Source organism: Engystomops pustulosus, chromosome 5 (genome assembly GCF_040894005.1).
Source record: "Engystomops pustulosus chromosome 5, aEngPut4.maternal, whole genome shotgun sequence".
In the NCBI taxonomy this organism is placed as follows: domain Eukaryota; kingdom Metazoa; phylum Chordata; class Amphibia; order Anura; family Leptodactylidae; genus Engystomops; species Engystomops pustulosus.
Window position 1 is genome coordinate 28506990 of NC_092415.1, and position 23796 is coordinate 28530785.

At 41.1% G+C, this 23796-nt stretch overlaps 1 protein-coding gene across 1 annotated transcript in view; it reads left to right on the plus strand.

Moving 5' to 3' along the window:
- The window catches only part of CPQ (carboxypeptidase Q), a 281871-nt gene that overhangs the window by 60174 nt on the left and 197901 nt on the right, over positions 1–23796 (plus strand). The window lies entirely within an intron of this gene.

A 23796-nucleotide genomic window follows, 5' to 3' on the forward strand; every position in this document is an offset into this window, starting at 1 on the left:
TGTAGAGTTGACCCTTCTTCTTCAGGACCTCTGCAACTCTTCCTGGCAGCTCAATCAACTTCTGGACCAAATCCTGACTGATAGCAGTCCATTCTTGCACAATCAATGCTTGCATTTTGTCACAATTTGTTGGTTTTTGTTTGCCCACCCGTCTCTTGATGATTGACCACAAGTTCTCAATGGGATTAAGATCTGGGGAGTTTCTAGGCCATGGACCCAAAATCTCTATGATTTCTTCCCTGAGCCATATAGTTCTCCCCTTTGCTTTATGGCAAGGTGCTCCATCATGCTGGAAAAGCCATTGTTGTCACCAAACTGCTCTTGGACGTTTGGGAGAATTTGCACTTGGAGGACATTCTGGTCCCATTCTTTATTCATGGATATGTTTTTAGGCAAGACTGTGAGAGAGCCGATTCCCTTGGCTGAGAAGCCGCCCCACACATGAATGGTTGCAGGAGGCTTTACAGTTGGCACGAGACAAGACTGGTGGTATCGCTCACCTGGTCTTCTCCGAACAAGCTGTGTTCCAAATGTTCCAAGCAATCGGAAAGGGGATTCATCAGAGAAAATAACTTTGCTCAGCAGTCCACTCCCTGTACCTTTTACAGAATATTAGTCTGTCCCTGATGTTTTTTTCTGGAGAGAAGTGACTTTTTTGCTGCCCTCCTTGACACCAGTCCTTGCTCCAAGAGTCTCCGCCTCACAGTGCGTGCAGATGCACTCACACGTGCCTACTGCCATTCCTGAGCAAGCTCTGCACTGCTGGTAGCCCAATCCCCAAGCTGAAACACTTGTAAGAGACGGTCCTGGCGCTTGGTGGTCCATCTCTCTCCTTGAATTCCTTGATGATGCGATAGATTGGTGACTGAGGTGCAATCTTTCTAGCTGCGATACTCTTCTTTGCTAGGCCAGTTTTGTGCAGTGAAATGATGACTGCATGTGTTTCTTTAGAGATAACCATGGTTAACAGAAGAGAAACAATGATGCCAAGCACCAGTCTCCTTGTAAAGTGTCCAGTGGTGTGATTCTTACTTAATCATGACAGATTGATCTCCACCCCTGTCCTTATCAGCACTCACACCTGTGTTACTGGAGCAATCACTGAAACCATGTTAGCTGCTCCTTTTAAGGCCTGCAATGAAGTTGAAATGTGTTTTGGGGGAAAAAGTTCATTTTCTAGGCAAATATTGACTTTTCAATTAATTGCTGATAAGCTGATCACTCTGGAGTATTTGCAAATTGTCATTATAAAACCTGATGCATTAGACTTTGTAAAAATTAACATTTGTATCATTCTCAAAACTTTTGGCCATGAATGTAATCCAAATGCTTAGAGAAGGCAGAAAGGCATATGTGCAGTGCAGCTGTAATGGGCTTTTGCAACCTTTCTTTAGTAAAAATGAGGTACCTGGTGACAGGAAATTAGTCAGTTCAAAAAACAAAAAAAAATACAAATGCTATCCTTTGCTCCTCTTGATGTTGCACTGGCCTTCCCTAAGCTTAACTTGCTGGTTTCACCTAGAAAAGAAACCTAAAACGTTATCAGGGCGGGGTCATGATGTCCGGCATTTCGGGCTGCTAATTATGCACACCCCCATGCTGGGAGAGGGAGGTGAGGCAAGAATTCACGCCTCTCACGTCGCTCTGCCATGCTCACGGCATAGGAGAGGGAGGTGGGGTGTGTGTGTGTGCATAAATAGCCTTGTAACGCAGGGCATCCTATACCCCTACAGCTGTCCTCACTAGTCCTGACTAGGCCTAGATCACCTAGAAAAGAAACTTGTAGTTAGCAGCACGGAGTGCGGGGACAAGATATCCAGTGATCCGAGCTGCTAAATATGCAGGCGTGAATTTATGCCCATTGTTTGATGTCTTATCCTTCCCCCAGCAAGGGAGAGAGAGGTGCGGGGGCGTGCATAATTAGCAGCCCAGAGTGCCGGACATCTTCTATATGATCCTGCTTCTGATAAAGGATAATGTAGCCATTTTGACTTTCTGTGTGCAGTGTATGGGAGACATCACAGCAGCTGGTCCTGCAGAGGGGAGAACTACCAAAAAGTGCAGGATACAAGTGACATACAGATTGTTCTGTGAGGTTATACAAACATTTTTAAAAGGTTAGGAACACTTTTTCAAGTTCTTAACAGCAAAATCACATTCTAAAAGTTTAGTAACTGTTTAAAAAGTTTCTAGTTGACAAATATTTGTTATCTCAATGACCTGAGTTTTATTTGTTTTCCTATTGCGGTGATGTTTTTTTAACAGTGAAATCAGTCTGACGCGCTCTTATCATTGTGTAATGGTTCTAGGAAATCTTCTGTCACAATCTTTATATTGTTGTAATGATTTTTAAGTGATTTCTTTTATTCTTCTAAGCTCTACACAATTACAAGACACAGAAAAACTAAGTTCAAATTGTAAAAAACAGAAGCGATACATCATTAAGGTTGCTTTATGTTAAATATAAATAAGGTTTTTTTTTTAGGTTTTGGAAAAATCGCTGACAGTATTGTTATTCATTCTATACTTATATAAAAGTTTCTACCCCCGTGACCACACATTTCAGCACCCACAGCTTGTTAAGAGTTTGGTCACATCAATAGGGATACATGGCTTACAGGTAGTGACCCAGTGGTGGGACCACTACAGATTACAAGAACAAGGGACCCCAAATTAATGTAGCAGCCAGGGGTGTAACTAGGAGAGGCAGGGCCTCATAGCAGACTTCTGAATGGGCCCCCCGAGCCCTTCAGAAAATATACATATTTAAATACTCACATTTATACACTCATACACATACACACATTTATGCACCGATTTACACATTTATACACTTAAACAGATTTGTCCCAGTAGCTGCTGACCACATGTAGGAAGTATATAGCAGAAATTAGAGATGAGAGATTCCTTCTTCAGTCCCCTCCCTCTCTTATCTGAGTTGCCAATTCATGCTGTGTACTGTGGAAGATGTGACCTGTTATATACATATTATCCTGTACAATGTGCATCATAATATGTATATAATGGTGCACATATTCCTTTATTTAGTGTGTCAGGTCAGATATCGGGCCCCCTGACCCTGCAGGCCCCATAGCAGCTGTTATGGCTGCTATGAATATAGATAGTCAAGCCCCTGGTGGCAGTAAGTCGACCCTGAAAGCTGCTGCTACATTCACAGATTCTGGTACGGACAGAAGTAGCAGAGTACTGCGCTTGGCTATGTATGCTGATCAGAGCAGAATATAGTAACAGGGCACATGTGCGACCATTCATTAGGGGGTACAGAAAATCTCTTTTACCATTTTTACCCAAAACTGGGTTTCCCTACCAATCAGCAGGTTATGTCGTATCCTGTGGATAAAGGGAAATCTTGTAGTGACCAAAAAACGCCTTTTAAATGACATCTACCATCAGATTTACAGACGGTAGATGTCCCAAACTTACTTGCTCCTCACGTCTGTGAGGACGTCACATTGTTTTTTGTTATTTGCCGGGACATTGGCATTCTTTTAAAAAAACTTTAAAAAATATTCAAATAATCCAGAGATACTCAGTCACGATCAGTGGGCGGGACAAGGCTGCCATGAACATGCGGAAGGGGTGGCCTATATTAGCAAGTGGTGGAGCCAAGGTCTTTGGCCGGTGCCCCGGATCACCCCAGATACTCGTCCTGCTGTCCGGGCTTCTCTCCCTACTCTCATTACAATCTGCGTTCTCAGGACGTTGATAGTGTTGAGTTCTGTAGTGGAGAGAGACGAGACGCTGACGCCATCATAAAGCATCTCCCGTTTCAGGCAGATGACTACAGTTCCAGGAGCAGGAGACGCGAGGTGACAATGTCACCGCTCCCCACCCTGCAGTACACAGCATGAAGAGGAAGGGGAGACCGAGGTGAGTATGAGTTTAAAAAAAAATAATAATCCAATGTGAGGGTAAGGCGAATTGAGGGTGCTATGGGGGACACTACTAGGGGCTGCATTGCACTTCCCTGGGGCTTTTGGGATATTACTGTGGGGACATTACTAGGGGCTCTGGGCACATTGCTGGGGGCTGTGTGGGGAATATTACTAGGGGCTGTGTGGTGTACATTACTGGGGGTTGTGGGGGCATTACTAGAGGCTGTGCGAGGACAATACTGTAGGCTCTGGGGGCATTACTAGGGGCTGTGAGGGGTACATAATTAGGCGCTGTGTGAGTACATTACTGGGGGCTGTGGGGTACATTACAAGGGGCTGTGGGGACAAAGGGACCGTGAGGGGCACATTTACTTACCCGGTCCCGTCGCGGTCCCACGGTGCGTTGTCCGACGAGGATAGGGATTCGGCCGACTCACTAAGAACGTGCGTCCGAGTTCCTGTATCCGTCACTTCTGTGTCGAGGTCCGCTGAAGTTTACCTGCTTCTTCCTGGTTCATTATAGAGTGTAAACCGGAATGTATGTACCGTATATATACATTATACATGAGTTTTATGGTATGTATTTTGTGTTACTACTGTAGTATGTTCAGGAGGACTATCTGTTTAACTCTATAAAGCTGCGTAAACGTGTGTGTGTGGTGCTCAACCTGAATTTTCCATAGAAATGATCGGTAATGAGCGCCCGCTGTTTTGCATTATTTAAACGCAAGGCAAAAGCCACTTGTGAGGGCAGCCTTACAGTATTTTTGGGACAGTGTTAGGAGTAGCAGGATAACACTGTTAGGGGACCAACCGTGAAGAACATAAGATTTCTGTTTGGTGAACTTCACGGGGATGACACGTGGCTGAGGAGATGTGGCGATGGCTGGACCTAATGGAGAAGATAGAGGACAAATACAGTGCGAGGACACGTCAACTGCAGTCACTGGAAGTAACAAGTAGGGATTTCTCGTGTAGCTGTATATAAGTGGCACAGCCAAATGGGGGTTATGTACAGGATCGGGAATTACTAAAAGTACATTACATATGCATTGGGGCCCGTGCCCCAGATCTTTTACCACCCTAGCAACGTCCCTGGCACATGGACAAATTCTATGTGTGTGTGCATGTAGCTTTCGCCTGTAGACTGTTCTCGTAGAGTCAAATTCTTTGCATTTTGTTTGAGTCTGTAATACCCTTTCCTCTAGAGATGGAACTAAGACTATCACATTTCATGTATAAGAGCTGCATTACACATGTATTACACAAAGATACATCAGATGGGAGCTTTGTGACTCCTTACGCTCTTACAAGGTCAATTTTTTGGAGATAACTTAACTTGACATACATGAAACCAGCGGGTCGTAGTAATGTAACAATGACACCCCTGAAACCAGATCCAATAACAAGTCTGCACTTAGCCACGACGTCTACTGCTAATGAGATCCATCTAAAAGCCGTCTACAGAGAGCACGGAATTATGAAATGTTGGACTGACTGAATCAATGCAGAATGTTAGATGGAACATTGGGCGCCCGTCCAGGTACAATGTCTTCCACACCCAAATAGTCAAAGGTTGCTTGTGAAACCAGAGGCCCATTGTTCACATTCCTTGACCCAGGAGGGAATTTGTCAGGGTTCCCAGATGCGGAGACCTAATGGGAAGTATGAAACTCTATCCAGGGAGAGCAGAATCTTAAAAATGCTAATAAGGAATTTCAAAGTCTTTTTCCCATAATTTTTTTCGGGATGCAGAGTTATCAGATTTACATTTTAGGGAAGACTTATAAAAATAGGGGGGTAGTTGTGTTGGGGGCAGATAAATGTTTTAAGGTTCTAATAAGTTTTAATAAATAACCCCAGATAATGGACACCAGTCTGTGCTGATAATTCAGCTGAAGACCTAAGGACTTGAAGGGGGTTTCTTCTTTTAACCCTTTAATGACTGCTGTATTTGCTTTTTATGCTGGTCCTTTTTTGATGCAATGGCTTTCTATGGTGTCGCATAAGAAGAATATTACATCCTGGGTTATTGGGTCCTGCTGTGTTATTATAGCCCCGCCTCTAACACTCAGGGTCGGAAAAGCCTCGATCCTGGGTGTTTAACTCCTTGATCGCTGAGGTCAAAAATGGATCATGGTGTCTAAGCGGTTATAGAGGTAGTGAGCTCCCTCTGTTACCTACTGGCACAGCAACAGTGATCACGGGGTGCAGATGATGTCACACTGGTCCTCTGAGCGACCCACTGGGCTGCCTGTAGAACCTTTTTATAAGGCCATGCCAGAGGCCTGTAAGAGTCACCAACACTGCACTACTTAAAGTTGTACAATGCATTATAAACGAGATCAAGTGATCTCCTGTCCATGGCCCCTTGTTGGTCAAAGTAATAAAAATGTAAACAAATTAAAAACAAAAAAAACATTAAACTCACCAGACTTCAAAATACAAAACCTAAAATCAAATGTAATTTTTGTAATTCCACACCCATTCCAACCCATACTATAAAACTATAAAAGAGTTTATCCTGTACTGCAAAAAAAAAATAAATATATATATATATTGGAAAGACGATGACAAAATTGGCAAAAATAAGCCCTCATGTAGTCACATTGACAAAAAATTTCAAAAGTTATTGGGCATGAAAGTCGATGACGGAAAAGTTTTTTTTTTCCCCAAAAGGATTTTCTTATGGAAATGAAGGGAAAAAACTATAAATTTGGTATCTCTCTATGCGTATTGACTTAGATAAAAAGTCTTCATATTATTTAGGAATTTAGGTTCTACAATAAATGCACAAGGGAGGAGTAACGTGAATGATGCTCTGGCTAGTAGAGGGGATCAGATCTAACAACAAGTCCAGCTACATTCCTGGAGTACATTTTTCACAGTCCTGCTGCTACTTACAACACACACAAAGGTATGGTTACACGGATCTCCAGGACAAGACCCAACGCTATATGCAGCTTTATATGGTCAAAACTTCTGGAAGACTCCCTTGAATTCTACCATATTGGGAAACCCTTCAGTGGACTTTTCGGTACCTATATCTGGATGACAGATGTGCTTATTTTCTTAATAGTATTAGCAATGTACTTTGTGTGGTCTGTAACTTGAGCGCTTTTCATTCTCTATATTATGATAGTTTCTATAAACTCGGCACAGCAGCGTATGATGTTTAATAAATCACATGAGGGCACAGATCTGAAAGCTAGGGAAACATATGGGGTATAAGCGAGGAGCATGCCAGATGTTTCCAACCTGCCAATGAAAACATGGGTGGCTTACTGAGAGGTTGGTGCCAGAGGGAAGTGAAAATAATTTTGGTAAAACATTTCACATATTGCAAATATCCGCTATATACATACACCGGTGCTCTTCTACGCTTATACCTTTATTACTTTTTGAGCAGAACTACATCTTTTCTATCCCAAATAGTATGATGTATAAAATTCTGGACATAGTGTCCCTCCCATGTCATCTCATCTACTATTTTTGGAATGGCCAAACTAGACTGTGAAGGCTACACCCACTGAATTTTGGCTTTACATACTGAATTTACATCATTGTAACACTCGGGGTACTTCACGAATATGACTACTTTTACATTGCTATGGCTGCTCCCCCTGTAGTTTCGCCCCTGCCATAGAGATGAAAGTCGATGTGACATTTGTCATTTCACTAGTAGTATCTGGTCGCGATTCAGTGTTGCCATCAAAAAATGTCTCAACCATACACACTGTTACCAGGCAACTTTTTTGTCTAAATTTCCCTGATGTTAAATTGATGTCACCCATATTTAAACACTTCTTTATGTGTCATAATTTTACATTTTTTGTGAAATCTTCACGTTCGGCGGCGCAAACAACGCCAATGTCATTTAGATTTCTAAAGCACTTAGCAGTCACCCACCTTAATCCTCTGACAGGAACACGTCTTGTTTTGTTCTCTCACATTATAATTTTGAACTTTCCTTCTAAATATTCCCATCCTCGGGAACGTCTCTGTATTTTCTTTCCGCCAGTACAATGTATCATTTGAATGGAATGTAAAATTATAATTTAATATAGGCTTTTTTTTTTATAACTGTAGTATAATTATACGTTTCTCTTCAGTGTAATTATTTAGCAGAATCTCTAAAAGTGCTTTTTTTTTCTTTGGAGCACAGAAGTGTTTGGCATTCATCACATGATAATGGATAATGCAGAGATGAAACCGCCAGGGTTACTGGATGGCATTGTGTCAGGGAACGTTCACAATTATAACTTTTAGTCTTCAGGGTAAATGATATAAATTGTGGAAAGAACAAGGATGGACTTTAACATATAGAATGTTAGGAAGAGGGTTCATCTTGTTACGTAACTTCATAATCTTAGTTTACTCTAAATTCATAATAGGCAACATAATCTAGGACTGTAGTGTTGGGATAAGATGCTGCCGTGGGTGTTATGTACAAAACATATACCGTATTTTTCGGACTATAAGGTGCACAAAAAATCCTTTGATTTTATCAGAAATCAAAGGTGCGCCTTATAATCCGGTGCACCTTATATAAGAACCGTACTTACAGACAACAGCTGCCTTGAACTGTGCACAGGTCTGCCTCCTGCTGGTCATTCATCCTTATACTCAGGTGCGCCTTATAATCCGGTGCGCCTTATATATGAACCTAGACGTTTTAGCAGGCATTTATTGATGGAGCGCCTTATACTCCAGTGCGCCTTATAGCCCGAAAAATGTGGTACTTTGTATCGATGGCTTTGCAACAGTGGCACCTGGCAATGGTTGGGTTCTATTGTCTTACCAGTAATGGAGGACTTTAGCAACTTTGACAAGGGCCGACTTGTCTAAGAGACTAGATTGGTGATAGGGAGCCTTTTAGAGACTGTGGGGCACATTTACTAAGGACTGTGCACCAGTTTTCTGTCAGACTTTGCACATTCTTTCAGGTGCAAACTTTTTGCACAGGTATTTAAGAAGTGTCAGCACCACATTTGTGTCGCACGTGGCAGTTTTGTGCTGCGGCTGCACTATTCTTTATAAGATAAGATAATCCTTTATTAGTCCCACAGTGGGGAAATTCACAGCGTTACAGCAGCAGAGAGGGTACAGAGAGTGAAGTACAAACTATGAACAAAAATTTATGCGGCACAAATTTCTGCACTGCAGGGGGGCGTTCCGGTGCTCAGTCGGACCGTGCTCCACATTTAATGTGCACTGTCGGAGCGCCAGATTCATGAAGAACATGAAATCCGGAATCTGGAGCCCCCTGCACTCTACACAGATGACTGCACATAGTACACACTGCACTATCCTTAGTAAATATGCCCCTGTATGTCCAGACAACAACCAAAACCCACTTATTTATCAAATACAGGCAGTCCCCTACTTAAGGACCCTTGACTTACAGACGACCCCTAGTGAAAGAAGGACCTCTCTGTCCCCTGTGACCTCTGGTGAAGCTCTCTGAATACTTTACTATAGTCCCAGACTGCAATGATCAGCTGTAAGGTGTCTGTAATGAAGCTTTATTGATAATCCTTGGTCCAATTACAGCAAAAAATGTTTTTGTCTGGATCTACAATGATAAAATACAGAGATTTGACTTAAGAACAAACCTATGGACCCTATCTTGTATGTAAACCGGGGACTTCCTGTAGTGGCAAAATGGTAATTTAAGCAGTAACCTATTGTTCAGTGCTCTGTCAAAGGTTTCAATCGTATAAGTGTCTTCAGGACACCAATACAAAAGAAAGAAGAAGGAGGAGAAATTCAGATTATCATTGTAGTTTCCCTTCAGGTTCACCTGAACAGGAAGAATCCGGAGCTCTGATAATCCAGCTCTGTCCATACCTTCTCCCTTCTCCAGTAGTCCCAGGCAACCAAGGATGTGACACTTTAAAATAGCACTTAGCGTGGCACCTTTTGGGCAGCCTTGTCTGGTGAATTCTGTGTCTGGGTAAAGGCGTAGGTACCGACAATGAGGGCCACCTGTGCCAGAGGTTCGCCACCACTGGGCTATTGGGGTAGATCATCTCCAAAATGACTGGTCTTATGGCGTTTTACTTGTATGCAGTTGCGAGTCCTTACTAAAGAACTACAAACACTTAAAAAGTGGTAGGGTCAGGGGGGACCAAGGTTATTGATGGGTGTCTGGTCTGATCCAACAAAGAGCTAGTGTATCATAAATTGCAGAAAAAGTTAATATTGGTTGCCTCTGATGTCTAGACAGGTTACATACTCCCTCCGTGCCAAACTTGGGAAGGTGAACTTTTTTAATCCGCAAGGACTATAGGCTATTAGTGAGTCAAGAGATGAGTGTCCCTTCTCTCTCGAGCTCTATATCACCTAGAACCATGTTTCTGGTATCATTTTAAAGACGAAAATTTGGAAATTAGATCTTTATCTGCAGCTTGAATTCGCAGATATGTCTTGACCTGCCTGCATCTCCAGTTCTTAATGCAGAGCGCTGCGATTTTGGTGGAACACACATTTTTAATCTTTAAAATGATATAAGCAGAGAGAAGAATAGGACTCAGCTGGAAAGTAACAGAGCATAAGATAAGATTTCAGGAAAATAATTAATTAGACTCAGAACATGCCGCTACTGAAGGCAAAACCAACGGTCACACAGGGATGCCAAATGCTCAATTGTATGGTTTTATCTAATGTTTTGGTGACGTTGAAGAATAAAAAGATAGAACTTCTCACAACTACAAGAAGCTTGTTGTCTGATTTGGAGACCTAATTCCTTGAAAAAGATCTACATATCTACATATCTTTTGGCACTTTCTCCCAGTGGCAATGACTGAGGTGTAATTGTTGCTTTCTGTATAGACAAATTCTTTAAATGCTATTTTTAAGCTTTGTCTTGGGACATGTCTCTGGTCCTTAGTACTGACCAGATGTGATGTACAATCTCTCATCTATTGCATTCCAGCTTCAGATAAGGTTTGAACGTCTTGTTAAATTTTCCCTGAGTGGACCTCATGAGATTTCATTGGCCACTACCTAAATAAAACAGCCGCTCCGATTTCACATTTTAGCTTTCTGGTTTAGTAAAATTAATGGGAGTTTACAGCATTCTGCTTATATGACATTATAGAAACTGCTCCAAAAATAAGCTGCCAACTGGGCCTAATGCCATCACAAAGTGCCTTGTTCTAAGGTCCTGAATATGGAAAGTTCCAAACATTGGAAACACTCACTTTTTACTAATTGACTAGGTTTTTGTTATAATATGTTCTATGAAGAAAAGTCCAGGTTTCCATGAATATACTGTATATACTTGAGTATAAGCTGACCCGAGTATAAGTTGGGCGGGAAATGCATTGGTCACAGCCACCCCAGTATATAGTCTGCCAGCCCCCTATAGTATACAGCCAGCCCCCTGTAGTGTATTGCCAGCCAGCCCCCTGTAGTGTATTGCCAGCCCCCTGTAGTGTATTGCCAGCCCCCTGTAGTGTATTGCCAGCCAGCCCCCTGTAATGTATCGCCAGCCAGCCCCCTGTAATGTATCGCCAGCCAGCCCCCTTTAGTATATAGTCTGCCAGCCCCCTATAGTATACAGCCAGCCCCCTGTAGTGTATTGCCAGCCAGCCCCCTGTAGTGTATTGCCAGCCAGCCCCCTGTAGTGTATTGCCAGCCAGCCCCCTGTAGTGTATTGCCAGCCAGCCCCCTGTAGTGTATTGCCAGCCCCCTGTAGTATATAGCCTGCCAGCCCCCTGTAGTATATAGCCTGCCAGCCCCCTGTAGTATATAGCCTGCCAGCCCCCTGTAGTATATAGCCTGCCAGCCCCCTGTAGTATACAGCCATCCCCCAGTAGTATATAGCTTGCCATCCCCCTGTAGTATATAACTTGCCAGCCCCCTGTAGTATATAGCCTGCCAGCCCCCTGTAGTATACAGCCATCCCCCAGTAGTATACAGCCTGCCAGCCTCCTGTAGTATATAGCCTGCCAGCCCCCTGTAGTATACAGCCATCCCCCAGTAGTATATAGCTTGCCATCCCCCTGTAGTATATAACTTGCCAGCCCCCTCTAGTATATAGCCTGCCAGCCCCCTGTAGTATACAGCCATCCCCCAGTAGTATATAGCATGCCAGCCCCCTGTAGTATACTTTTTGTACTTTCATGCAGTTATTCCTCGTCATTGGAAGAGTTCTCACTCTTCTTCTATAGTTGAGTTTAGAAAAGAGGTAAATCACATCCAACATTTGGAGGAACTTGTTTTCAAAGACTTTTCTAATCTCAATGAATACTTCTTGACTCCTTTTTCAGAACTGGAGCCACCATATTGGTATAACTACTCCACCCCCTTCCTTACAGCTTCTGCTCCCTTTCTCCTCTTCTCTCTTCTTTTTGGCTGCATGGCTTTTTTTGTACTTTATCATTTTTGCTTGCTTGTCTAATTTGTATACTTGAAAATGTATAAAACTAAAATGTTTGCAATTTTGTATAAAAATGATTTTGAAGTTTGATATAAATCATAAAGTTGTTGTACTTTGGAGGGATTGCCTCATCCCGTTCTCTTTTCTGTGCTTTTCTGTTCTTCATTTGTTAAAATTCCACCTACTACTGGGGAATCACTGGCCCGTAGTATTAATGCCAGTGCACAACAACTACTGTGGATGCATTATTTGTTTCCTATGATTTGTAAAGCGCTACGTAATATGATGGCGCTATATAAATAAAGATTATTATTATTATTATTATTATGCATGAAGGCTCACGGCTCTGCATGAGGATAAAATAAGTAGGGGCCCAGTTTCCCTTTTCAGGGTACATCCACCCAGAGCAATCTAAACTCCTGAAATGGGATAGCTTGGGTGGCGGTATTTGTTGTGGAATCAAAGTGATCTCGTAACTAATTTCAGCCTTTGCATTGCAAATGTTAAAAGCCGAAGTGCAAATCCGTTAACTAAACGGATGACCTGATTGTTGAAGGTCTCCAGAACTTGTCTGTTTTATTTGTACATAGCGCAATGCATCCCACTTTAATAAGTTCCAAAAAATGAATGAAAACTGCAACTTGAAAAAAGTTGCAAAAATAAGTAGTTTTTTTTTTGCTGACTCTATAGCCAATACACATCAAAGGTGACGCTATACTTTAAATAGCATCATAGACGGGCATTTTCATATACAATAACTTTTGCAAATAGATTCCAGATGGAGCTAAGACATAATAACAGCAGATATTGCCGGCTAGGACAGAACAAAGGATCCGCAATGTAATTATATGCTGGCATTTCTGAAAGTGTGCCAGAGCATTCCTCTATAAAAGTACCGGCATTATCCGGGGGAGCACAAGTCCTGCGCTCCATTGTACATGCACTCAGGTGACGGTGCACTCGGTGTACCTTGTTTTCGCCGTGTATACCACTGTAAGGCTTATCGCCTTTTTTCAGAAATATCTCCATGTGCTTTAATGAAAATCCCATCTGTTTTTTTGGCAAGAATCTGATTTGGCAAAGTTTGTTTACTGGCACTTCAGAGCAGCAGATCTTTTACAAGATGAACAAATGCTTCGATGACTTCAATATAAAACTCAAATGATGTTTCTTTGCTCAATCATCACAGTCTGTTGTGTTAGTGAACAATTCTATTACACAGGCAGCAGATTACCAGATGGTTTTCCAGTTACTACTCACACAAACACTCGCATATGTTAACTCTCACAGCCGGGCAGGATCGTAATTATTGTTGTATTCGCATGGGCACGGTAAGTGCTTATATGAGGGTCACTCACTTCCACCAGTTACAGTTTAAGGTCTCATCTTTGCTGGATCAGATGGAGGCTCTACCGCTCTAGTTGCTCGGTAGTATCGGGATGTCACGGCATCTGGTGTCTGAAGATGACTTTGCCTTACCTGTTGAATAAACTCTTGTTCCTCTACACTTGTCTCTGATTTTTGTAGTTTATCTTGTCCTTTGATATCACTGTCTCCTTGGTTTTTGGATTATTTTCTGGTTAACTGTTGTACTACTCTTGATTCGAAAAGGTCCAACCATCTAATGTGTATGACGCCTCCGGACTCGTCTTAGACAGCAGATGTTGGAAGTAATGATAATAATTCTAGATTACGCAGCGGTGCACAGAGTTTGCCAGATCAAACCCTTTCCCCAATGGGGCTCACAATCTAATCAACCTGCCAGTATGTTTTTGGAGAATGGGAGGAAACCAGAGGACCTGGAGATAAGGATTGGGTAAGTTGGAATCCAACTGCCCAATCCTCTTCTACTTTGCTAATAAGCCGTTGCCTGAGGTGCTTGACTGCTGCACTCTCTATTTATCACATGTTTTTGGCCAAGGTTGATTGTATTTATGTATGAGAGATATCCGTTGGTTGACTAAACATTTGGCCTACAGCTAGTTCTTAATTTTTATGGGGATTTCCTCATCTTTAGTATTTATTACATATCCACAATATATATCATCAATACAAGATCCTGTGGACATGTCATGAATACTATGATGAAAATACTGGGGCACATTTACTTACCTGGCCGATGGAGTTCCCGAAATACGGAGTGTCCATCGATCATGCACTTCGGCGCGATTCACTAAGATCATGCACCCGACATCCTGCATGTGCCGCTTCAGGTCCGCCGGAGTTCACCTTCTTCTTCCTGGTGCATGTAAGTGCATTGTCTTGCGACACAATTTCAATCTTAAATTCCACGCTCATTTCGAATCAGTCGGATCGTCCGATGGCCCGCCCCCGGTTTTCTGTCGCATGAAAGCCGGTGCCGATACGGCAAAATCCGATTGCGTGCAACACAATCCCCTTCTAAATACGTGTCACAGCGGCGCAAATCCCGAAAATTTCCAAAATCCGACGAAAGTGCAATCTGCGGGACCCTTAGTAAATAAGCCCCACTATGTCATGATGCCATGAATACTATGGATGAGAATAACCCTTTAAGGCCCAACACAAATGACTGCTAGCCAGATGTCCATTGAGACAACAGTCTCTCAATTTACCTTAAAGTGGCTGAGTGGGAAGGAGGTCACCAGGAAAAGGATGGGTGAGCGGGAGATCACATGAACCCTGTTCTTGAGATAGATGTAGTATGCCTGAGGAATCTGCCCAACCATCGTTAGGAGTTTATGGTCATTTCCAGGGACAACCAAAATAAAAACATCAGGACTGATAGAGATTGGTTGGATTTATAACAGTGAAAATGTGTTATTTTGTTATCCTCTACAGGTGGTCCCCTACTTAACAACACCCGACTTACAGACCCCTATTTACAAACAGACATCTGGTAATTGGTAATTTACTGTAATTTAGCCCCAGGCTATAATGATGAGCTGTAACAGTTATCACAGGTGTCTGTAATGAAGATTTATTGTTAATCCTGGTTCTTATGACAACCCAACATTTTAAAAATGTAATTGTCACAGAGACCAAAATAAAATTCTGGGGTTACAATAATAAAATATACAGTTCCAACTTGCATACAAATTTAACTTAAGAACGAACCTACAGAAACTATCCTGTACGTAACCCGGGGACTGCCTGTAGTATATTTAAGAATCTTGTCTTTGTGGGAACACCCCTTTCATAAATGCAGTATTATTTATGGACACTGATGTACGGGAAGCCATTCCTGTTGTTTTTTTCTTAATGTTGGAAATTTTGTGATACTTAATTTTCTGTTACTTTGTAAAAATAAAAAAAGTGAACTTTTTTTTTACTATATTATTACAATGACAAGATATTTTAGTAATGAATGTTATCCATTGCAGCAATTATAATAGCGGATAAATATTTCCAAGAGTTTTTTTTTTTTTTTTTTGCATTCTGCAATATGACAACGCTGTGTATTATTATGATAATGCCGTGGAGGAAGCAAGTGTATGACACATTATGTGAGGCTCTAAGCGGCTTTTTGTGCATTTGGCAGATAATGTTAATATCTTGCCTTTAAGGCATTTTCACATTACATTTGACATTATAATGTAAGCCGAGCCCTAGTCAAATGAGTTACATTCTACTCTCCTTAATGTTCCATAATGATGTATTAGATACATTATTTAAAACATTTGCTTCTAAATGATGGGAGCAAAATGCATAAGTAAATTCTAAAAGCTTGCTGATTTGTGAGTCCACCTTGTGTTATCCAGTATCCATTATCAGTAGTCACAATATATGATGTGTGAATACATTGCACATTCATGATCTCATTGTTAAAGGACAGGACACCTGTCATCAGGTCTGTCACTTGTCCTGTCACTACTACCTGTTGGAGCAGCTCACAAGGATCCATCCCAGCCTTTATCTAGTTATTTCATTCATTAATCATTGTAAAATCATCTATTTTTTATGATGTAAATGAGGCTGGTCACATGGTCAGAGGCAGTGATGTCACCCCTGTTACCCCTCCCCTCTCCTCCCCCTGCTCATGTCTGTGTGTAATGTATAGTAAAGCATTGCTAGTGTGAGTGCTGCATCTGCTGACATGCTGCATCCTCCTAATATACAGGTGAGAGACACAGACATCAGCTACACATGAATCTGACATGTTCTGCTATAACATGGCTGCCTGGAGCTGCTGTATCTCTCCTATACACACACACACACAGGCTGCAGGGGGTGTGGCCACCAGCACCAGGAAGCACATCATTATACAGCCTCACATCATTATACAGGCTGTCAGTCAAGCACTGGGGGTGTGGCTGTGCCTCCCACTCATGAATAGAGTGGACAGCTTGAATATGCTAATGCTTCATTGGACATTTCACAGGTCATTTGCATACAGCTTTAGGACCTCATTGCTTAGGTTTACAGGCATATAGAGGGACAATGAAGGGATAGAGGCAATGCTCTCTAATGGCAGTTTATGAAAATATATTTAGTTTAGGGGGGTTATTTTGCATGACGGGTTCTCTTTAAGGGTGGCGCTTATTCTGAATATAATGAATGATTATGGTGACACAAAGACCATACAAACTTTTGTCTGTGCCAGGAACTTGGTAAGTGGTGTATACAGGGGGATTTAAGGCAATGGGGCTCATTTACTAAGGGTCCTAGCATGCACTTTTTTCGGACTGTGCTCCGTTATCGGGTCTAAATCGGCTTGCACAGGTATTTAAGTAGCGGGTTGCGATTGTGCCGCACGCGACCCTTTTTTTGGTGGAGCTGTGCTGGCTTCCATGCAACACATTTTAGAGGCGTACTTTCAAATTGGGTCGCAAGTCCCAGCACTCATGCACCACTAAAAAGATAGTGAACTCTGTCAGACCTGAGCGGGGAAGTGACACATGCAGGATATCGGGCGCACGGTCTTAGTGAATCTCTGCACAGTGCATTATCATCTGGCAATGCACTTTACGTGAACTCCATGGAAAGGGTAAGTTATTGTGCCCAATTGACTTAATTTTTTTAACACCTATCCGTTGACCAACTTGTTGAAGACGTCTTTCCAACTCTACCAGGTACAGTCCTGAACGTTACAGAGTAGCTGTGTTTGATGTTGCAGCTCAGCCGGAATCATTTGTTCATGAATATATTGGACATAGGATCACATGGCTATAAAGCAGAAGCAGTGCTTAGTAGAGCACCCCAACTATCACTCTCAACAGCATTGGAGAGGATGCCATGTGATGATGATCACCTATCCAAGCGATAGGGCATACATGAAAAAATCTTTCAGTGTCGGGTAAAGTTTGCAATACATATTCAATAGTTGCTAGCAAGTGCTCATTTACACCATTTTTTTAATACACACCATTTTTCTCCGCTTTTTTTTGCATCCATTCTCACTGTTATCAAGGAACTTTTAGATCGTGCAGTGATCCCATCTTTAAGGTCAAGTGGTCTTTTTATTTTTTCTACGTGTTTTTTTTTTTTTTATGTGATCTCTAAAAATTGTCTAATAAATACGGCATGGACAAGTCTGTTCCCATTTAGAATTTTTGTTTCTTGTTCTGATTTCCTCTTGGATCATTGCACCACCATCTTGAAGCTCCATCCACCTCATCAGAAGTTCATTTAGAATAAGGGTGAGTAGGAAAAAAAAAGTTTTTCAGAACTAAAGAAGTGCATTTACACCACCACCAAAACGTGTTGACTTCAGATCTTGTGATTGCTGGTGGTACCGGCGGTTGGACCTCCAGCTATCAAACACCTATTCTATATCTTGTGGATGGGGGATAAATATAACTTTTGGGACAGACTCTTTACACATTTCTTTCTGCAACAGAGTCAGTTTTTTCCTGCCATCAAGAATAATGTGAAATATGAAATGTATCTCCAGAAATCGGTTTCATTTGTGTGACAAGCTCTTTCTAATCCCATGCCGGTCTCTGTCACTCTCTGTACTTTTCCTTTTTTTATAAATTTTTTTTTTTTTTTTACAGCTATTGAAGAAGGATGATCAGTTATGTACAGAGATGATGCCCGAAAAAACCTCTATTTGCCTCCATTGATGAGCAATCAGTAACATATTGCATGTCATTACATTTCTTAGTATGGTGCCGGAGTTGAGAATCGGGCTAAATGAGACGCCGCAGTAATTCCTCTCTCATCTGTTCCGAGATGTGATATGAAATGTAGATTGCAGTGCCAGTCTGCTGGGACATTGGGTTTCTAATGAAATATGAAATTTTGAGATCTCTGGCTGTATTTCCAATGGCATGGATCCAGCCTCCCGAATTATCTTGTCACAGGGACATTCCTTAGGTAGAATATTGAACCCGGTGTTCATTTCAGGCAGCTGCAACCTATCAGCACATTTTACCTGCATGCCAAGAATAACTTCACTCCGGTGTCTACGATGCTCGCTGTTCTTTATTCCACTGACAGCAGGCAATTATGTGCAGTAAACGCATCCCGGAGCATTGCTCGCCTCTATAACACAGGTGATGCAACCAGCACCCGACCAAAGGCAGCTTCTTATTACCATCTTGAAATTTTTTAAAAAATACTCCTCAATAGATTTTAAACTAATTGTACCAGCACTGTGTAGTATTTCTTATATTTCACATAACAGAGATACACTCTATGTGTTGTGTTCAAGCCACAGCCACTTTCGTGCGTTTTTTGTGTAGCCTTAGTCCATGGATCTGCCTCGGATTACCTTGAGGGGCACAATGGGTATATAAAAGGAAAAACAAGGGGGTTAGGAGTCAAGGTATAGCTCAGACAAATTCCATTGGGCGCTCGTTTTTCATGGAAAACATGTAGGCTATTTTATTTTTTAAATAAAATAGCCTACATGTTTTCCATGAAAAACGAGCACCCAATGGAATTTTGTGGAGCTATACTTTGACTCCTAACCCCTGTTTATACCAGCATTGTGTAGTGCAGGGGTCAGGAACCTTTTTGGCTGAGAGAGCAATGAACTTCACATATTTTAAAATGTTAAGAGCCCTACAATATGCACATGTCCCCCAGTAGATAGGTAGCCCCAGTACATGTCCCCCAGTAGATAGGTAGCCCCAGTACATGTCCCCTAGTAGATAGGTAGCCACAGCACATGCCCCCCAGTAGATAACAAGCCACAGCAAAAAAAAAAAGAAAAATTTACTTCCGGTCATGTCATTATTATTGTTACTTTTATTTTTCTAATTAGAGATGAGTGGACCCGACTTGTCTCTCTGGCCAATCAAAGCAATTGCTTTTTGTTAGGGGCTGTTCGGCTACCAATCCGGCAATATGTTTGTTTTGCACAGTGGAATGCAAATCTTGGGTCAGCTCATCTCTAGTTCCAATATGTGTAGGTCATAAAATATCCATGCACAGAAGTCTTTTCATACTACCAAGGGGTAATCAGAGCAAACAATTATTTTTAATTAGGAGACCAGGAAAAACGCTAAAAACAGGACCCCTCATCTTCAAGTCACAGCTACAAGCTTCAATATGTCAAGAATTACAAAAAAACTCTTAAAACTTGGGTCAGTGATGGCAAACCTTTTTGAGCCTGAGTGCCGAAACTTCAACTGAAACCCATTTATTTGTTGCAAAGTGCCAACACAGCAATTTAAGCAGCTTCCTGTTCTTCCACAACTTTTGATCAGTATCCTGGGGTCACCAACACAATTGAAAGGAAGAGGGCAAATTCAGACTACCATTGCAGTGTCTCTTCAGGGTACCTCTGTACAGGAAGAATTGTGGTTCCAGCAGAAGGACCTCCAAAGATAATCAACCCTGTCCACACCTTCTCACATTTCCTGCAGCCTCCAGCAGCCAAGTATATGTTGCTTTACAATGGCACTGAGAGCAGCATCTCTTAGAGGGGTTCTCCTGTCATAGCAATTTAGGCCCTATCCACAAGACAGGGCCTAACTTGTTGATCTGTGGGGGTCTCTGTGATGGGACCCCAAGGAACACGAGAGTCCGATGTACCCCTGTTTCACCCGGAGATGAATGGAGCAGCCGGTCGCCCATGCACTGGCTGCTCCATTCATCTCTATAAAGCGGACAGAGAGAGAGGGCCACACCTGCCACTACGGGAAAACCCCTTTCACTGCTTATTGACTGCAGAAAGATTCTTTGAATCCTGTCTTATGACTCTGTTCTAGGGTGATGGCCTAGTGCCCACAGAGAGGGCTCCGAGTGCCACCTCTGGCACCCGTGCCATAGGTTTGCCACCACTGACTTAGGTGAAACGTGACCATGCTTGAAAAGTGACTTTCTTCTAATCTTAATGACTTTGTAAATTAGGATTATGAATCTGTGAGAGTTCCAAAGCACCTATGAGTTGTCCAAGGACTTAGTAGGGCACACGAGTTGCTGCCCCGATATTTGATCCTACTATACTATTGTACATAATGGCGGCACATAGTTTTATTATTCTCTTATTGATTCCAGCCGAAGAAAAAACATCCTCTGAAAAGTATTACATTAAGGGAAAATATTTCAAATGGCTCTGTGTGTTGCTCCCTCTGCCATGTCCAGTCCTTGCAAGTAAATTTTGTAAAAACATTTCTCTAAAATGGAATTTTTGCTTTTTTATAGATTTTTAAAAAAAAAGACAAACAATAGTTTTGGAACAAGGATCCTTTTGGGACATGCCCGTATTTTCCACCAAATTCCACGTTGTGTAGGTAGAGCAGCGCATCAGCATTATTTAATTTATGGGATGTTTTTAAATTTTGTAATTATATGTAATTGAAGGAAGGTTGTTTACATCTAACATGTTGGGAGTAGGCGAGTTATTTTGCAGCTACAATTTTCCAATTTTCCTCTGTAGGAAATTGCTCATATATTTCATACAACAGCTATTCAATCTTAATTGAGCAGAGATTTTGCAGCTGCTTTCGTTGTATGATGCAGCAAGTAATTTCAGAGCAATTCTGTTTCAAATTATTCAAAACTCAGAACTGTATATTGTATTTGAGAGTCATGGACCAAGGACCCATTTTGAGATGAACTTTCTCTGAGCCCAAAGTTCAAGTCAGAAACACTTTAAGAAATTATTACAAGAAATGGACAGCACACCAATGGTTAAAAAGATTCAAAAAGTTTCTTTTTTTGCCCAGGAAGTGTAATGCGTCGGCTCCTCACATTGAGCACTTTTCAAGGAACAGTTAGACAGAGAAAACAGGTTACCTCGACTTACCACTGCCCCCCTTTGACGTGATGGGGAGGTTGGTGATCATTTGCAATTGTACCCAGAGTTCAAACAATCATCTGCAGATCTGTCATCTCCCTAAACCTATATTATCCTAACAGAATTCCTGTCAGCTTTATGCTAACAGGCAAATTGCATTAATAGATTAATAGAAGTTTATATAGTCAAAGCCACTACAAGGAATAAACTAAGTTTAAAAAAAAAAAGTTTAATAAAAATTAAAGAAGCGCAAAAAAACACTTAAAAATATTTTGACAAATGATAATCGTAACTGATAAGTATATTGTGGATCTCTTGATGGCTCGTGAACTAAGCTCCTAATATTTGTATTTACACTTTTGACTGCATTTTAAGTCCATTTTCACAAGATAACAATTGCTAATTCTTTGTACATATTTTGGGCTTTTTTTAGGTTTACTGTTTTATTCTTACATTTCTAGGTCTTTATTGTTTTAGGTTTTGAATACTTTTGCAAACTTACACTAACTGACTGAGTTCATGGGTCTTTACTATTTTAGGATTTTTTTGTTCCATACTTACTCTACAATTTACCAGAACAAATTTTTGGGTCTGTACTATATATCTTTTTTGATACTGTTCCATATTTACTGTAACTTAGCTGATTGTGTTTTAGGGTCTTTAATATTTTAGTTTTTGGATACTTTACTATTTAAGGATTCTGTTCCATACTTACTCTACAACATACCACATCAAATTTTGCGGTGTTTACAATTTTTCCACACTTATTCTATTCTACCTGATCAAGTTTCTGGGTTTTTACTATTTTCAATTTTGGATACTGTTTCACACTTACTCTGTAACTTACCAGATCGATTTTTTGGGGGGAGTAAGTATGGAAAAATCTAAAATTCCAAAATTTCAAATGAGTAAAAATCTAAAAACTCGATCAAGTAAGTTAGAAGTGAGGAACAATATTCTAATACTAAAATAGTAAAGACCCAAAAACTTGATCTGGTCAATTGTAGAGTAAGTATGGAACATTATCCAAAAACATATATAGAAAATACTCTATAATTTACTCTATAATTACATTTTTTTGGGGGGTATTTACTATATCTATTTTTGGATACTGTTCCACACTAACCCAAAAAATCAATCTGGTGAGTTATAGAGTAAATGTGGAACAGTATCCAAAAACATATATAGTAAATACCCCCAAAAATTAATCTGGTAAGTTACAGTAAATCTATATCTCTTTTTGGATACTATTCCATACTGATCAAGTTTTTGGGTCTTTACTATTTTAGTTTTAGGGTATTGTTGCATGCTTTATAACTTACCAGATCGAGTTTTTGAATACTGTTCTATCCTTACTCTATAACTTACCTGATCAAGTTTGTGTTATCTGAATGTGCTAATTGAGTTTAATATTTGAAAAGTTAGACAGATTTGGCACTAGCTTAAAATCCTAAGGAGAGCTTAGTGCTTCATCTGTATTTTTATCTGGAAGTGACCTATTTATGTCATATGTTACATGTACACGATTCCTGATTCAATTTATTTTCATAGAACAGAAAGTTACAGTATTCCCACTTTAGAAAAAAAAAATCACTCCATCAAACTTTATCTTAGTGAAGACCCTGACCTTGTCCTGCATCGGGGTCGTAAATGAAAAAAAAAAAATTAAAGTTTTTAAGAGGCGCAATTGTGGGGTTGCATCCCTAAAACCTTTGAATCAATATATTTTATTTAGGTGATAATAGTAGACTTTGTAATATATATATTTTTTCAACTCTCTCAAGTCCATACATAGATGAGGACATGAGGCTAAACTTTCTATACCTAGAGAATATTTCCTGTAGGGAGATATTTCTACTCATGGACTGTCTTAAAGAGTCAAGTCATTAGACACTTTATTAGCTTCTCCTTATCTATCAGTATTGGAGAGATTATTTATACACTACTTAAAGGGAACCTTTTTAGCCCCCCCCCCCCTTCCCATAGAGCATTGCACATACACTGCTAAACATTTTTTGTATGAAAAATCAGTTTTACAGAACAAAAGATAACTTATTTATTAACTTTGAATGACATGTGCTGTGTGACTAGTCGAGTCGCCCCCTGGGTTGGGCTGAGGAGGAGTAGTTTACCCTCGGGAAACCGCTCCTCCGAGTGTGATTTTCAATAGAATAATCCTGCCCGCATGGTACGAGAGATGCTGACCGCGCAGGCACGATACTGATGCGGTCGGCAAGAGTTCTGAACAGCGGGCGAGATGTGGGTAGGTGACATCTGCGGGGGGCGAGCCAGGGGGCGTAAAAATTACGGAGAAGGGCGGTTGAGGGGTGGGATTATTCTTTTGA